The sequence below is a fragment of the Schistocerca piceifrons genome, chromosome X (genome assembly GCF_021461385.2).
Source record: "Schistocerca piceifrons isolate TAMUIC-IGC-003096 chromosome X, iqSchPice1.1, whole genome shotgun sequence".
In the NCBI taxonomy this organism is placed as follows: domain Eukaryota; kingdom Metazoa; phylum Arthropoda; class Insecta; order Orthoptera; family Acrididae; genus Schistocerca; species Schistocerca piceifrons.
This window is the reverse complement of record NC_060149.1, coordinates 159,218,644-159,237,935: the sequence shown is the minus strand read 5'-3', so window position 1 is coordinate 159,237,935 and position 19,292 is coordinate 159,218,644.

Sequence of the window (19,292 nt, the reverse complement as noted above, 5' to 3'; positions counted from 1 at the left end):
GATATACGTCGCTGTCAGTTCTTCCGTATGATTTGGTCGACATGACCTGTTTTAAATTGCGTATGACAGACAATGTTTTAGAAAATCAATTGTTTTCCTTTGCAATAAACAGACAGATTTTCATTCTAAGCTATCCACGTAAAAATTTTTAGCAATATTAGCTCAAATTTAATATTCGCTTCTGCAATGTAGGAAAGTATTTCACAGTTGCAAAAGTCGCATCCGACTTATTGACCTTACACTTAGTCGCTGACCATAAATTCTAGCTCATAGTGACACCAGATTAAGTAACCTAATGTAGCAAAGACTGTTTGCCAGTGCTCTTTCTCACGGAAAATACGCAGTTCACTCATTTGGCTCCATAAGTACACTGTAACAGTAATTTGTGTGTGTATGCAATGAATACAGATTGTAGAATTTAGTGGTGCTCTCTCTTCCACTTCTGTATACAATAAGCCTGACCTAAACGGGCCCTTTATCATTTCAGGCCCTGGGCAGTGCTACATCACACTGAAAACAGTAATGTTCTTATACTGACAACCTGACTGTTCGTTTTACCTGATTTTGTAACCATTTAAATACAACAACATGAGCTTCCAGTGGGAGACATTTCGTCCCCCTTTTCCTTCTGTGAAATTTGTCAGTAAGCTTTTATCTTTCCAACCAGCGAAATGCGGCAGAGTTCGGCCGGCAAACGATTAACAAACCACGATTTAGTGCCGTTAAGACGATTCCTTTAAACATTGTCGTAGCTGAAAGAATTTAGTTTCGTCTTAAATTGTCTCAAGCAGCAACGTTCACAGACATCTCAAATAGGAAAAAGCTCATTATCCAGGTACGAAAGTTGTAAAACAAAGTTCCCACAGTTTGTGTCAGGTTGATCTTTTCTTCTGATAGCACTGGGTAAGTATTTTGTCTAAGAGATACCACAAGTAGTGTTCCTGTAGCTGTGGTTGAAACAAACTGAGGCAATTTATAATATTGTAGCCAGATTGTGTATCCTTGTCTTCCTTGAGTGGGCATCGGAAGGCGTTTGCACACACGTATACAATACTTCGAACGCTATAGTTAATGTTGCTCTCATAAACTACTTTTTTTTTTTTTACTTCTTCTGGGTCTTCAGCGTGCAATATGAGTTGTAGTTACAGTCTTAGAACAATAAACTGACCGCAGAGTCGTTCACGTACGGTGGACTATACAGTCGTGCTCCTCTCAGAATCTTATGTCCGGCAATATGCTCGATCTGGCAACATTGTACACTGCGGCACTTCCCAGAGGAAGTCTTGACTTCAGTCTTAGTACGCTATTCTTTACTGCCACCGTAGTCTAGAGGTAAATCGAGAGACTAGCTAATATGTCGTCTGGCGACCGAAAGCACACGTCGACAAAATTTTCATCGCCCCTTCCCTCTCGGTGCTGAAGCTATGTGTGTAATTCAAGCGAATCTACAATGTATTTCGCTTTCTGTCACACTGGTAATAATAGTTTGGCTCAACAATGTTTTAGCGAAAGATTTCTCTTGCGACCATCTGCCTCTCAACACCGCATGCGTCTGAGTTCTCAGGGACCCGTTTGCTGCCTACCGGCGGGGGCTGAGACACTGCATTGTCTCGCCTTCTGCCGACAACGTCTGCTCCACTCCGCACTCTCGACCATGTAAAATGCTTTAATGTTGTTGAGTGGTGACCCATAAAATCGGTCTACGATTTGTGTTTCGCTCTTGATAGCGAAGGAGGCACAAAACCGTTTTTATTTGATGATTATATTATTACATTAGAATGCAATACATCAATGTGGCAAAGAATTAATTTCATTGTTTCTAATCCAGTGCATGATAATTAAAGCGTCACATTCTGTTCTTTTTCCTTTCACAGGAGATTCTGCAAATAATTTATTATTGTCATGGATTCATATGTGTTAGTCAAGGCACAGAGAGTAAATGCAATGTAATGTGTTTGGTTCCTTTCTTTGATTCTCTATGGTAAATAGATGCAAAAGATTGTGTCAATATCTATCAGAAAATGCTCTATAGCTACTCAGGCAAATTGCTTGTATTGAGGTCCATAGATAAATTAATGGAGACGTGAACGCTGTTCGCAAGTGATATTTAAAATATCGGATTTAAGGAGACTAAATTGCCCGTATTTGAAGCTACCCAGAGAAAAAGTAAGTTGCTAGAGCCGCTGTTAGCAAATGTTTGCAGAGAGTTCCTAATTGCTATTGTGGAAATTTAGCATAGAGGACCTATAGTAATCAAGAGGTTCATTTCCTTCATACATATCTCCCTGGCAAGTGAGTCTTAAGTGAAGAATAATAACTGTTATCGTGCTCGCTTCTCAGTTTTGGTTATTGATAACTTGATACCAGTGTCTGAGTTTAATTTGTACAGCACTGAAGATGATCACTATGTGATCGAAAATCGATTCTGCTATCAATGAAACATCAACATTACGGCCAGCGCTGACCTGCCTTTTAATTTAACATATAAGGTCGTTGTGCACAGAGCACTCCAGAGAGTCGCCAATCAATATAAAAACAACAAGGAGAGTTACTGATTTATGATGCTTAGTTTACAGTCAGTTCTGTGTATTATTATTAACTATGCTCCAGTCCCTAAACCTAGATACAGAAATGCGAATCAGACGCATTACGTATTCCAGGCCGCCGAGACATCAGCTACGGTCACTTCCCAGACCGCTGTAGGATCGCATCGGTTCGTCTTCTTCCTGCTGGGACAGTAACTGAGATTTGGCAACAAGGCAACGTGTATTTGGCAACTCTGTGATCGACCAGTTACTTCCTGGTGTGCACGGAATTAAGCCTCAAAGTTCACTTGAGTTTACCTGTCATTTCTATTGAATAATCTGAGCTATTATCGCTTGAGGTGTACCTAAAGATTGTAAATTTACGGTATGCAGTCCAGGAAAGTCGTTGGACGTGGAAATCGCAACTAATCTCGTCCTTTAAATACGTGTTTACGAGTTGTAGGCACTATTGGTCTAGTAAGAGGAACCTTAGACACGTACTTAATCACCAGTTCTGTGGTAACGTGCTTACCTCTAGAAGAATGTTAGTTATGATTCGCCGTTCCCGTCTCACTGACTGTAGCATTTTTATCCCTTCCGTGAAAGAGCTACAGGCAGTCAGATCCAACATCGATAAGGATATCACAAGAAAATACTTTCGGCTCATAGTGCAATGGTAAAAAACTTACAATGCTGCACAACAAGTAACGCCTGTTTCCGCTGCTGACAAGCAAATTTTGGGTTTCTAGGAATACATAACTTTATTTACGAAATGCCACATTTGCATACCTCTTCAGTATGACACAGCATACCAATTAAACACAAACCCAATCAAAATCTAAGTCAGTAGTATTTTACTAATTCGTGTCAATAGAGGCACGCTTGTGTACAGATACTCAGTTTTATTAAAACAGACGTTCATCGTAAGGATATTGTGGGTAGTTTTATTTCATTTCTTATAATACAGCTCAGAACTTTGGTAAGGTTTCCTTTCGTGTTGTTAAAACAATAGTAAACATGAGAGAGAAATTAATCATCAAAGATACATGCGAGTTCTCCGATGTTATCTATAACAGTCTGAAAATACACATGCAGTTTATTGATTACATGCATGTAGAAAACTTGTTCTCAGTTAAAGCTGCCAAACAAGGTTTGAAGAAGAATAAAATGCCACTACCAGACGACAGCTAATGTAGATAATACTTTTCCGACGTATTTTGGCACGATGCGCTCTCCCCATACGTAATACAAAAGTTTCGAGATGCATCTGCTGCCAGGCTGTCTATTAAACATGAAAAGAACGAAATGTCGCAGAAGTTAGCCCTTTTTCCACATGCGACTATTTTAAGTTGAAAAGTGAAGGAAATTATGTTAAATTACCATTACATTAATAATTTCAGCAAACAGTAGACCTGCGTTTTAAAATATGTAGCAATGTTTGATCTCGAACTCGCGACAGCTTCCCCACGGGTCGCGACTTCTACCATTACGCTACTACCTGACACATAGCTACAACAGCTCCAGAACTCAAAAAGAGACAAACAGTTACACCTCTTCCTTTGCACTGCACTATGTTTTCAACTAACAGATGGCGCAATAGAATAGCTCAAGTGGAAAAGAACACTTCCTATTTAAACTTCTTCATCCTACACTGTTGGCAGTTCTGTGTAGGTAGCAGTTACGTGATTTCTTTTTGGTGATTACAAAATAGATTCGAATGTATGCACTAGGTAGCTGAGGCAGCTAGTTCATCGTGATTCGGTAAACCAAGTAAATCAATTTACTGAAAATGCTGCAAATTACTACAGGGACCTGTGTGTCAGAATTCTCATCCAGTGGAGCGCAACGGCGTTATGACAGAAAAAAACAAACAGCAGAAAAGATAGTTTGGTGGTCTGTTGGGCTGATGATAGGTTCATATACGTATGGTCTGGGTTCGATTCCAACTTCAGTCAATGATTTTAGACAGGGAGAAACAGATTCCATCCTCTTCTGGCTACACCAAGTGAAGAAAATATAATGGCATTGTGGTCTGAAATTCACATTAAAACTGATATCCCTTCTCTACCAAGTAGACGTTCGGTTGAACCTCAATAAAGTTTGGAGTGGCGACATGTAGAATCTCTATCACCAGTAACCTTTCTTATACTAGTTATTTATTTCTAGTAACGAAACAAACGCTATGTATGCTGACAGGACACTTATTCCATCTTTTATCTGAGCTTCTGTATGTCGATAAAATTGGTTCTGAACTTGGAATGCAACTCAGACCGCCCTTAATGGGAAATTTGATCCCTTCGTGACAATACAGCCCGGCTACAATTTGTTGTTAGTTCAAAAGTGCAGATTACTTAACATCTCCACATACTGCGCGTGAATGCATTCGAATCCTGGCCCGGCACTAAAGATTTCATTATGTATTATCACGTTCTAGCATGAGAACACCTATCTGCTGGTGGATAATAATTTTGATTTTTCATGTATTTTCATTCATTGTCAACACTAACGATATGTGACGGTTTTGACTCCCAGTGAGACACAGAACTTTTTGCGAGATCTCTGTAAGTTCAAGATGTTATTCCGAGGTGCTGGTGGAGAAAAATTCGGTAACTGACGTCTCTTTGTGTGTAATCAACAATGATATGTGTGGAGCTTTCCCAGTCAGCACTGAACTCTTCGTCATATTATTTCTAGTTCAAACGTGCTCACATGTCGCTGCTGGTGCAACAAACCCATATTTAACGTTCGTTTTCTCTAGAATATAACAGCGATAGGTGCCGGGTTGGAGTCCTGTGAAGGAAAAAATTAATGTTTCGCCTCGTCATTACATCTAGCTACAGCCGAGAAAATCCGAAATATCACAGTTAATTGTGCTTCGATATCTATCCGATTAGATTCTGTGTTCGAATCCCTGTCCAACACAAAGTTTTACCTAACGGCATTTCAAGTAAGTTACTTGTTAAGAAGCAAAATTTGACATCTCTCTTAGTTCATTAACAGGGACGATATGTGCTGGGTAGGAATTCGCGTCCGTTACAAATGTTGTGTGTTATGTAATTTAAAGTTGATGTTTGCTAACTGATACTGCCTAAAGTCGAGGTATATCACTCTCTGCATGCCTAATCAGGAATGACTGTTAGCTTCCGTCAGTCACGAAATTTTTGCTTAGTCTGTATGACCTGGGTTTGAATCCATATACAGAACGAAACGGTTCGTCGAGTCATTTGAAGTTCATACATATTCTCACCTAGCTGCTCGTGAATAACTTAAATTTTTAATGTCTTTCTGTTAAATAATAAGTACGGTATGTTATTTTGAAGAGGAAATCATGAATACTACGAACTTACTACGTGCATTATCTATCTGACGTAATAATGAGAGTGGTAACATTTCAGGTATGTCATTTATTGTAACAAATGTGAGCTTACAAGCCTTAAGGACAGTATTATCTGTGATAAGGTGTTCCCTGATATTTGTAGTATCGTGGTATTACTTTACATCTTGAGTTATAGCGATACAGAGCCGTGTTTTCTAGTGGTAACTTGTTGGAATGATTTTCAATAGTCAAACGACTGTACCAAGGAGCGATTAGAGGACCTGCTAGACGGCTGCGTTATGTGGGTTGCTTGCGAATCAGGTCGTTTGGATACTTTTGAGCACGACTGTTCATCGCCATTCTCTCATGCAGTAAAACATCTTGTAGTAACATGGGTAGAACATTACGTAAGAAATCAGCATACATTGCACCATCTAAATCGCCATCGATAAAATGGGGGCCAATTATTCATCCTCCTACAATGCCGCACAATACATTAACCCGCCAAGGTCGCTGATGTTCCACTTGTAGCAGCCATCGTGGATTTTCTGTGACTTACTTCACTGCTCAGATCATGGTGACTGCATAATAACATTCACCAGTAAGGTTCATATGTGGCACTTTGGCAAGGTGACTAGTATTATCCCAGATACTTTTGTGAGGCAATAACAGAGAGTTGACAGGGCAACTACCATGACAATGATACTATTGGTTGGGGCAACGATGGTCGGTTCACATTGTCTGGCTCTGCCCATCAGTCATGGTGAGTACTATTACCCAAAATCCATGGTTTTACTAAACAATTAATAAAAGTAATATGCTGACATAAGGTGCTAGATACTGGACCTCTAATAGTATTCTGACACCAGAAACTGACAGTGCATATGTGCCATAGCGTGGCAGTGAGTGTCAGCTACTGGATCTTAAAACTGTACTCTAAAGCCAGAACCCGACATTGTATGTGCCATAATATTACGGTGGGGGTCAGCTATCAGATCTCAAATAGCACCGCAAGCTTAAAAAAACTGTAACAAGTTGCGTCCTGTACATCACCACTGTTACATTAAATTGTAACAAATAGCCACATACATCACCACTGTTACTCGAAATTGAAACAATTCGCCTCATATGTCGCCAAGCAAGTAAGGTGAGACCAGTTCTGAGAAGCGGCGACTTGTTCTAACAAGCAGTAGCAATTAGTCAGCAAGATAAGACTTGACGATGCCATGAACCACATTTTCTGCTACCAGATCGATGGCCGTGTCTGGATATATCGCCATCCAGGCAGACTGCTGCTTGAAGCAAGCAGTGCGCCACTGACACAGGAAGATGGAGGTTGTTAGATGCTAATGGGGCATTCAAGTGGGCTTCTATGGGACCTGAGATAGTAATAAAAAGTTCCATGATAGCTGTATGTGAACACTATTGCGAACCACATGGAACCACTCACGCTTGATGCCTGCCCAGATGGCGATAGCATCTTCCACTACGATAACGGTCGGTGTCACAAAGGCCAGAATAGTGGCCTGAGGAGCTGCATAGGAAACTCTCGTTGATTTTTTGGCCATCACACTCAGGAAGCGGCTACACTGGTAGCGGGGAGAGTGTATAGGGGACTGGAAGGTTTTTCAGGTTGGAGGGTCTCGGGAAACTACAGAATGGTTGTCAGTCTAAAAGGTTGCAGGGAAAACACAGGAAAGTAGACCTAGCAGCAATCGGTAGTGTACTTGTAAATTGTCGTAGGTGTGTTGTGAAAGAATCAGAGCTCCAAGCGGTAGTAGAAGCACTGAAGCTCAAATCGCTATAGGTACGGAAAGCTGCCTACAGCCGAAAGTAAGTTCATCCGAAATGTTTTCAAAGGACCTAACCGTGTTCACGAACCATAGATTAAATATAGTTGAGGGTGGAGTGTTTATTGTTGTCAGAAGTAGCTTGCCACGTAGGGAAATTGAAACGATCGGTCCTGTGAGCTAGTATTGGTAGGGGTTATACTCGACAACCGGAATAAATTAATAATGTCTTCGGTTTACCGACCCCTTGACTCAGATTATACTGTTTTTGAACAGTGCAATGAAAACTTGAGACTTATTTCAAATAGGTGAGCCACTTGTAGAACTATAATTGGTGGTTACTTTAATCTACTCTCGATTGGTTGGTAAAAATAGATGTTTAAAGGCGGCGGTAGACATAAAATATGGTCTGTTGAACTGAATGCTTTCACAGAAAATTATTTTGAACAGTTAATTCAGGAGCCCACTCGAAGAGTACATGTTTCCGAAAACATGCTTCACCTCTTAAAAATAAATCATCATGAGCATATATGGAGTATCATGATGGATACAGGGATTAATGACGACAAGGCTCTTGTAAGAGACTGAATACCATAACATCCCAAACCATCAAAAATAAACACACAGTACATCTGTTTAAAACACCAGATAAAAATTGGCTCACGCCTTTCTTAGAGACAGTCTCGAGACCTTCCTATTTGACTATGTAAGGGTAGACCAGCTGTGGTGTGAATTTATAGAAACAGTATCGACGGAAATTGAGAGATATTAAGCACATAAATTAATAAAAGATGGTACTGATCCCCCATGGGACTCAAAACAGGTCAGAACGCTGTTGAAGAAGCAACAAAAAACTCACGCCAAATTTAAAAGAATGCAAAATCCCCAATGTTGGCGAAGTTTTACAGAAGCTCGAAATTTAGCGCGAACTTCAATGGGAGTAGCTTTTAATAGTTTCCACAACGAAACTCTGTCTCGAAATCTACCAGAGAACCTAAAGAGATTCTGGTCATATGTAAAGTACACCAGCGGAATGACGTAATAAATACCTTCACTACATGATAACGATAATGATGTTACTGGTGACAGTGCCACTAAAGCAGAGTTACTAAACACGGTTTCCCAGAAGTCTTTCAGCAAAGAAGACGAATATTACACAATTTGAATTCAGAGCAGCTGCCAACATGAGTAACTTAGAAGTAGATATCCTTCGTGTAGTTAAGTACACTGCTGGCCACCGTAAATGCAACACCCTGAAGGAAGCATCCGAATCAAGTGAAATTTACACCATGGGTTTGCAGCGATGAGATATGCAACTGATTAGAATTTCAGCGCAGACGCACATCACGCGCGCCTGTGGCGCCACCTCATAGCGCCATTTAAGGCTTGGCGATTTCGACGAGTGTACGTTCGGTACTTGTGTTTACTTTGTGGTTGTTTCACAAGACGATCAGTTATGCCTCGTAGACAACAGCGAACATCTTTTGATCAAGTATCCGAGTTCGACAGAGGAAGGATAGTGGCTTACAGAGATTGTGGATTATCATACAGAGAAATCGCTAGTCGTGTTGGACGAAACCAAACAACTGTAATGCGGATATGTGACCGTTGGATGCAGGAGATTACGACGGACCGACGTGGTCGATCGCATTCACCTCGGTGCACCACTGCACGTGCTGATAGGCAAATTGTGCGCATGGCAGTGACGGATCGCTCAGTGACATCCCGAACCATAGCACAGCACATTGCGTCTGTAACGCATCATCCAGTGTCTGCGCGTACCATTCGACGCCGTTTACAGCAGAGTGGTCTGTCTGCAAGGCGTCCATTGCTTCGTCTACCATTGACGCAGAACCACAGACGTCTCCGTCGCCAATGGTGTGATGACAGACGGATGTGGACGGCAGAATGGAATAACGTTGTCTTTACTGACTAGGCACGCTTCTGTCTGCAGCACCACGATGGTCGGATTCGAGAGTGGAGACACCGTGGAGAGAGGATGCTGGACAGCTGCATTATGCACCGCCACACTGGTCTTGCACCGGGTATTATGGTATGGGGCGGTATTGGATATTACTCTTGCACGCCTCTAGTACGCATTGCCGGTACTTTAAATAGCCGGCGCTACATATCCGAGGTGTTGGAGCAAGTTGTCCTTCCTTACCTTCAGGGCTCGGCCACAGCCATATTTCAACAGGATAATGCGCGACCACACGTGGCACGCATTGTAGTATCGGTAGCTGGACCGACACTGTGGAGTTGACTGCTGCAAAAGAAAGCTAAACTAACGCTGTGGCCGATAGTGCACGAACGGCAATAAACATACGGGCGTGAAGTCTGGAACATAAAAACTTATGAATGAATAAGACGAAAAGTATGTAGATGCTTTTTACTTAACTTTATTTATCCTTGGAATACATCTCTCTGGAATACTCGTACGCTATAGGCACTGATACAAATGGCTCCTTGCTAGTTCGTAGCCCTTAACTTCTGATGGCTATTCTGTCTCTCGGCTAATGAGAGAGAAAGGCTTCGTACCACTGGGCGATAGCTAGGTTCGCGTACAACTGGCCGGTAGCTTGGTTCTCGTACAACTGGGGTCGAGTCCACTCTCGTATCACGAGACCTGCCTTGGTGGTGGCGCTAGGTCTGCGATCACAGTGGCGACACGCGGGTCCGACATGTACTACATGGACCGCGGCCGATTTAAACTACCACCTAGCAAGTGTGGTGTCTGGCGGTGACACCACACGCATTGTCCAAAGGTTCTTCGTCAATTACCAGATTGAATTGCTTCCCTGGCCGGCTCGCTCTCCGGATCTTTCGCCGATAGAAAACATGTGGTCCATGGTTGCTCAACGAGTGACCCAGATTACATCCCCAGCTGCCACACCAGATGATATTTGGCAACGTGTGGAAGCTGCTTGGGCTGCTGTACCCCAGGAACACATCCAACGTCTCTTTGACTCAATGCCGAGACGTGTGGCAGCGGTGATATCCAACAATGGCGGCTACTCTGGCTACTGATTCTGGCAGGAACCACATGTCACAGACGTCTGTAAACGTAATCATTTGATACTTGGTCAACATGGTATCTACAAAATAAATTTTGTTGTGCTACCTCTTGTCTTTCTTGGTGTTGCATTTACGGTGGCCAGCAGTGTAGTTTCAATCACATAGTAAAACCTAGATCTCTGGTCCAGATTGTGTACCAGTGAGGTTTCTTTCGGAGTATGCTGGTATGAGAGCTCCACATTTAGCAGTCATACAGAACTTCTCGCTCTTCGTAAGATCCATACCTAAAGAATGGGAAGTGGCAAAAGTCACACCAATATCCAAGAAAGTAAATAGGAGTAATCCACAGAATTACAGACCCATTTTATCAACATCGATTTGGAGGAGGATTTTAGAACATGTGTTGACATAAGCTGTCGCGAGCACACTGGTCGGCAAAGACGTAGCAAGAAGATTGATAGTAGGCGCTGGGTTAAGCGCGCCTATCAGGAGAGAGGCCAAAGACAGACTCGCAAGCGACAAGCCACCAACATCCTCTCGTCCGCAAGTATTTAGATCGCCGCCGCAGACCGGAGGGCTGAGTCACAGTCACTAGCGCAGTTGCTCAGTCACTAGCTCAACCTTTGGCGCACAAACTCGCATTCTAGTTTGGCGGCTGTCATTGAACGCATAGCGGGACTTGTACTTCACCAGCAGTGAGGCTAACGTGGACTACTAGCGAAGAGCTTGTACCACAACACATGGACTCTTTAAAGTTACGTAGCTTTCTGTTTATGTAAATAAAGAACCCTGTTAATACATGAGTGCAGTTGTGTTGTAGAAAGAGGATACTGGCCACAAAACAACACCCTGTCGCTTGATTCCTATGCTACAAGACTCTGCAGTGACAACGAGGACACTGCAGTGGCGACGAGATTACAACAGAACATATGCTGTGTTCGAACACTGTGAATTACCTCGAAGAAAACGATTTATTGACAAATAGTCAGCACGGGTTCAGGAAACATCCTTATTGTGAAACACAACTAGCTCTTTATTCTCACAAAGTAATGAGCGCTGTCGACAAGGGACGTCATCCTGACGCCATATTTTTAGAAATCCAGAGAGCTTTCGTCACCGTTCCTTCTAATCAAACTGCGTGACTATGGAGTATCGTCTCTTTTGTACGACACGATTCGTAATTACCTGTTGGAAAGGTCACAATTTGTAGTAACTGACTGAGAGCCATTGAGTAAAGTAGAAGTAATAGAAGGCATTACCCAGAGGAAGTGTTGCCAATTGCAGAACGACTTAAACGAGATATCTGTAGGGTACGAAAATTGGTAACTGACTGTAAATAATGAAAAGTGTGACGTCATCCATATCAGTACTAAAAGATGTCTGCCAGATTTCGATTTCATGATAAATCACACATATATATTAGCAGTAGATTCAACTAAATACTTGGGGATTACAATTACGAATCACTTAGAAAAGAAGGAAGTTTATGGTCGAACGTCCCATTCACGTCGAGGTCGTTGGAGACGAAGCAGAAGCTTGGATTTAATCGAGCGTGCCCTTATAAGGGAACCATCCCGGCATTAGCCTGAAACGATTTAGGGAAATCACTGAAAACCTAAATCAGGATGGCCAGACGCAGGTTTGAAACGTCGGCCTCCCGAATGGGAGTCCAGTGTGCTAATCACTGCACCTCTGCGCCACCTGTGATTGGAACGATCACGTACATAATGTTGTGGTAAAGCAAACCAAAGATTGCGATTTAATGGCAGAAAACGTAGAGAGTGGAATAGCTCTGCTAAAGAGACTGCTTATATCACTCTTGTCCGCCCTACTCTGGAGTATTGCTGTGTGGTGTGGGATACGCATGAGATGGGACCGACGGAGCACGTCGAAAAAGTTCAAAAAAGGGCAGCTCGTTTTGTACTATCGTGAAATAAAAGAGTGAGTGCCACTGGCATGATACGTGAGTTGGGGTGGCAGTCTTTAAAACAAAGGCATTTTTCGTAGCGGCAGGGTCTCCTCGTGTAATTTCGATCACCGACTTTATAACCGGTTTGCGAAAACACTCTGTGATGGCCAGTCTACATACGGAATAATGATCATCATGATAAAATGGGAGAAAGCAGAACTCGCACAGACGGATTTAAGCACTCGTTTTTCTCGCACGCCGTTCGAGAGTGTACCGGTAGAGAAATAGCTTGAAGGTGATTCGATGAACCCTCTGCGAGGCACTTAATCATGAATTGCAGAGTAATCATGTAGATGTAGATGCAGATCTAATTCGCCTGATCTAATGTTAATAGAACACATCTGGGACGCAGTCGAGAAGCAGCTTTGCGCCCACAAACCATCGGCATGCTAATTTAGTGGAATTGCATAACCAAGGCTTACACCTATGGTGCCACATACCTTAGGAAACCTACCAAGGACTTGTAGAATTCAGAATAACTTCTGTATTCTGTATCTATAGGTACATTTACATTTAAACCCTGGAAACCCTCATACTGTCTTTGCGGCGGGCACTTTGTGTGTCACTGACATCCTAGCCATTTCTCGCTCCAGTAGTGAATATTTTGCGGGAACAACGATTGTTGTTAAGCTTCCGTGTGAGTTTGCGTCTCTGTTATTTTACCTTCATGGTCTTTTCGAGGGATATACACTACTGACCATTAAAATTGCTACACCACGAAGATGACGTGCTACAGACGCGAAATTTAACCGACAGGAAGAAGATGCTCTGAAATGCAAATCATTAGCTTTTCAGAACACCTACAACGTGCTGACATGAGGAAAGTTTCCAACCGATTTTTCATACACCAACAGCAGTTGACCGGCGTTGCCTGGTGAAACGTTGTTGTTATGCCTCATGTAAGGAGGAGAAATGCGTACCATCACGTTTCCGACTTTGATATAGGTCGGATTGTAGCCTATCACGATTGCGGTTTATCGTATCGCGTCACTGCTGCTCGCGTTGGTCGAGATCCAATGACTATTAGCAGAATAAGGAATCGGTGGGTTCAGGAGAGTAATACGGAACGCCGCGCTGGATCCTAACGGCCTCGTATCACTAGCAGTCGAGGTGACAGGCACCTTACCCGCATGGCTGTAACGGATCGTGCAGCCACGTCACGATCCCTGAGTCAGCGGATGGGGACGTTTGCAAGGCAACTGCACGAACAGTAGCATGGACTATCAGCTAGGAGACCATGGCTGCGGTTACCCTTGACGCTGCATCACAGACAGGAGAGCCTGTGATGGTGTACTCAACGACGAACCAGGGTGCACGAATGGGAAAACGTCATTCTTTCGGATGAATCCAAGTTCTGATGGTCGCATCCGTGTTTGGCGGCATCGCGGTGAACGCACATTGGAAGCGTGTATTCGTCGTCGCCATACTGGCATATGACCCGGCGTGATGGTATGGGGTGCCACTGGTCTCACGTCACGAACACCTCTTGTTCGCATTGACGGCAGTTTGTACAGTGGACGTTACATTGTAGATTATTTACGACCCGTGGCTCTACCCTTCATTCAATCCCTCCGAAACCCTACATTTCAGGATAATGCACAACCGCATGTTGCAGGTCGTGTGCTGGCCTTTCTGGATACAGAAAATGTTCGACTGCTGACCTGGCCAGCACATTCTCCAGATCTCTCAACAATTGGAAACGTCTGGTCAATGGTGGGCGAGCAACTGGCTCGTCACAATACGCCAGTCACTACTCTTGATGAACTGTGGAAGCTGCGTGGGCAGCTGTACCTGTACACGCCATCCAAGCTCTGTTTGACTCAATGCCCAGGTGTATCAAGGCCGTTATTACGGCCAGAGGTGGTTGTTCTGGGTACTGATTTCTCAGAATCTATGCACCCAAATTGCGTAAAAATGTAATCACATGTCAGTTCTAGTATTATATATTTGTCCAATGAATATACGTTTATCATCTGCATTTCTTGTTGGTGTAGCAATTTTAATGGCCAGTAGTGTATGTAGTGTATCTAGGTGGATGCTATACGTTGTTTGAATGTTCAGGGAAAGAACGCTCAGGGAAATTTAAAAAGCCCAAATCGGTAACTTGTAGTTTATAGGATAGGAATTGGTAATTGAATCTCCGCTGAGAGTTGGCTGTGGAGCGGGCGAAGAAGGCAGCCGATTGATTGACAAGACACTTTATTGATGAACGCGAAAAGACATTATTTAGCATATATGTAAGAGACAGACTGAAGGCTACGGGAGGTGATCCTCGGATTTCATTACATCGGTACGGGTGTGCCGACGCAGGCGTTTACTGTGGATAGTAAAGCGGCCCGGCTACTACAGCCTGCAAGCGAATGGTGGCTGACTGCTGCGGATGGCGACGCGGCAGCGAGGCGGTGTCACTGTGCTCAGGGTGGACACCCAAGTAACAGTCGTCGAGCCCGCGTCGAAACGTGTGGAGCCGGATCGGTGGTCTGGTGTGGCATAACCGGTAGAGGGGCAGTCATTTCTGCGTGAATCTGCGTGACGTTCAACGCTCGGAGGTGCCGACTGCAGAAGCCGTGTTTGCTGACGTTGCTTAGCTGGCAGGGCATAGGCAGGTGGACTTCAGTCTGGTTTCTGTCGCTGGGCTACAGTCCCGGCTGTCGGTGTCTGGGCGGTTACATCGGGTTGCAGAATGTCTTCCTTGCATCGTCGGCCGGCCGGAGTGGCCGAGCGGTTCTAGGCGCTCCAGTCTGGAGCCGCGCGACCGCTACGGTCGCAGTTTCGAATCCTGCCTCGGGCATGGATGTGTGTTATGTCCTTAGGTTAGTTAGGTTTAAATAGTTCTAAGTTCTAGGGGACTGATGACCTCAGATGTTAAGTCCCATAGTTCTCAGAGCCATTTGAACCATTTGAACCTTGCATCGTCTGCCTCTGGAATTGGTTGAGCATCTCCACGATGCTTGCTGTATAAACCTGTAACAAAAATACGCTCTTCTTCTTTGCCTCTTCTATATGTCCTCTATCACCCCTGCCTGGTAGACGCACCAGACGAACGAGCAATATTACGGTATTGATCGAACTAGGATTCTGTAAGCTAATTCCTTTGTGGGTGGAATTCACATCTTGAAGATCCTTCCAACGAATGTCAGTCTGGCATGTGCTTACCTGGTATTAGTTTTATCCGGTAGTTGCACTTTACGTTCCTTCACATACATACTTCTGCTATTACTGACGATTCTGCAATCGCTCGCCTTGGTACAGTCATGGTTCCGTAGGCAACGGCAAACATTTTTCAATGAAGACATTCACTGTTCTGTCTCACACTAGGTTAAACGTATTAAGTAAGAGCTATGGCGACTAATTTTGAAATAATAAGCAGTTTACTTACTGTTTTTCCATCTGTCTCGTTTTCATTTGACTTCCCCTTACAAAATGGATCAGATGACTCTGAGCGCTATGGGACTTAACATCTCAGGTCATCAGTCCCCTAGAACTTAAAACTACTTAAACCTAACTAAGCTAAGGACATCACACACATCTATGTCCGAGGCAGGATTCGAACCAGCGACCTTAGCGGTCGCGCTGTTCCAGACTGAAGCGCCTAGAACCGCTCGGCCACACCGACCGGCCTTCCCCTTACAGTAACAAGCTAAGATCTCTGCAAACCACTGTCCCACCGCCAGGAGAATAGTTCTCAAAAAATGTCTTCCCCAATGCACCATATGTAAGTTGACACGTGAGTCAAGAATTGTTCCCGCGTTTGTTATAATTAATGTCGTATTAAGAGTTCATAATTATAGCCTTGAACACTGATAACATGCTATAAATTTTCCGGAATGACAATACTGCACGTTTAATCCAATTTGAATTTCTTACAGCAAAGACCCATGTTACGCGACAGTTCATGTCACCGGGTGCCATTGGTGTTTCCTTGTTTCCCTATAATATGGGCTTGTGTTTCCATAGGTTCGGATGAATTTCACCCTGACATATTACCTTCCGGAGTCGCTTTATACAACGTGTCAGTGCACTTAATATAACATTCATAATAACAAATACCTGAGTTATGTGAGTGCTCACGTTTGGTACAAGAGGACTGTGAACACTTCTCCCAGCTGCGGCGCGGTTATCTTGATGCAGTTCTATATTATCCTGGGTTCTCTTCCAGCCGTGTGTACAGCATCCTACTTTCTGGCCTTTGAAGGAATGCATGCAATCGTTTTAAGTCCTGCAGCCTTTCTGTCGCAAGACGAATGAAACCTCCATACAGTGGGGTTAGCTCTACGCTTAGAGGAAGCACAACTTTATTGTGAACGTTACACTTGCCCCAGTGGCCCAAGTACGTATCCGGTTTGAAAACAGAGAAGCAGTCATCCGATATTTATATCAGGAGAAGATTTCTTAGAGTCAAGGATAGTCTTGGCGATTTTAAGAAGTAAGGAGCTACCGCAAGTTTTACGACGACGTCGAATGGAGATGGTCTGCTGTTGCAACTGCTTATTATTTCATTCCAGTCATTAAGTACTTCTCGTGAAGTAGCTCTCTTTCTTTTCTCAATTAACGCAAATTCTTGATCACTGGGAAGGAAGGAATGGCCCCTCATCGGAAAAATAAGATTCATTTTCTTCAAGAGATGAAGGCAGTACACTGGTATGTATGACTTTTATTCTGTCCATAGCGCCCATCACTCGGCTAAACTAAATGATGGGCAGTGATGGAGTTCCTATTAATACACTGCAACAACATAGACGTAACTTCATTAGGCCCCTTTCTTCCTTGTCAAATCGTGTACACCAACCACATAATACCAGAGTTTCCAGCAGAAGAATACATCACTGGTATGTATATGACGCAACGGCAGTTTCTGCAAGAAGTCAAATGAAATTACCATGCAGTCCCTTATCTAGCAGCGTATTTGTACACTCTCTTCATTTCAAAAAATTTGACTCCTCTCCTCTAGTGCAGCTCTTTCTTTTACATTAATAAGTTATTTTCTTCATGGTCTGATGCACTTTCTATTTGTAACTGTAATGCATCGCACGTGCAACAAGTAACTGTTCTGAGAATACCGAATTTAATGTTAAATTCACTGAAAATAACAAAACTTGTATGACAAATTGAGTGCATAAGGCTAAAGTTCAAACATTCTGTTAAATAGACACCACTTAAGTTATCAAGGCAGGAAGAGTTGGACTGTCTGACCCTGAATGATTTTAGTGGCCTCTAATAAATATAAGAACTGCGTCAGGAGCTTTGGTAGGTCTTGAATGGAGCTTACCCCTCAAGTCCTTGGGTGAAACTCCCGTTACATTAAAGGAATGATAGATCTTTCTTAATCTTGCTCTACTTATTCTATGTAGAGTAATCATACCATTGTTGTAAACTTCCTTCTCAACGCCATTAACCCTTGCTTTTTAAGAATAGGCGACATCGTGGTTGTTAGGAAGGTCAGTTTCCCCTTAACACCAACGTCTTGTCTGTTTTAAGTTGGAAAATTGTATGAGTCCTGAGATATAGGAAGCCTATTCGTTCTTGGATGACATACCAATGAATAGTGCTAAGAGCTCTTCCCAGTCCTCAAGTCCTGTCCATGAAAAACATTTCAGTCTCTTGCACCTGCTAATGTATCAGAACCGTTATTACTAGTAATTATCATATTGTATTGTATTGTATGTTAACCGGGTGTCTAGAAACGACGGAGAGGCTCCGTCCCCGCCGCAGCCGCAGTGGCCCACAAACCCACGACGACTACCGCAGTCCACTTCACCCATCCGCCGGCCCACACTGAACCCAGGGTTATTTTGCGGTCTGGCCCCCAGTGGACCCACCCACCCTCCCCTCAATCCCCCCCTCCCAGGGAATGTCTCACACCAGACGAGTGGTGAAGCAATGGTGGTGTAGGCGTACGTGGAGAAATTGTTTGCGCAGCAATCGGTGACATAGTGTTGCTGATGCGGAATAAGGAGAACCAGCCTGCATTCGCCGTGGCAGATGGAAAACCACCTAAAAACCATCCACAGACTGGCCGGCTCACCGGACCTCGACACAAGTCCGCCGGGCAGTTTCGTGCCGCAGACCAGGCGCTCCTTCCTGCCCGGAAAGTCGTGCATTAGACCGCACGGCTAACCGGGCGGGCAATTATCATATTAGTTTACCATTTGTGAATCGCAATGATTACTGATAAATGAATCTACAAAACCGCTGGCTCAATAAGAATCCATGAGCTTTGTAATGGAGCAAATGTGTCCTGAAAGTTAACAAGCAACAGACCTGCAGTTATCTCCCGTTGTTCTTTTAGGAACTGAAACGCCTTTGTTGCTTTGACGATACACTCTCTTCGTTCTATATTCCTTTACCTCAGCACATTTCTTCATTTTCTTCTGCCTTCTAAGTGACCATGCTACACTGCAGTCAGGATCCCTCTGAGCTTTCGACATAATGCAACGGTAACAGCAGATGGTCAGAACACAAGATGGAGGAACATGTTGTAGACTGCAAGCAAAAACAACCAGTGTCGTTTGACTATGATTGTTCTTGCTGGTAAGTCAACTGTCATTGGTCATTTTTACAGAACTACCAATACGTCTTGCCCCTGCAGCTCAGTGATTACGGCTGTTTTTGCAGAATATGTTATGCACACACAGAGAGGAGCATCTGTTATTCCCATTCTACTAATAATCTCAATT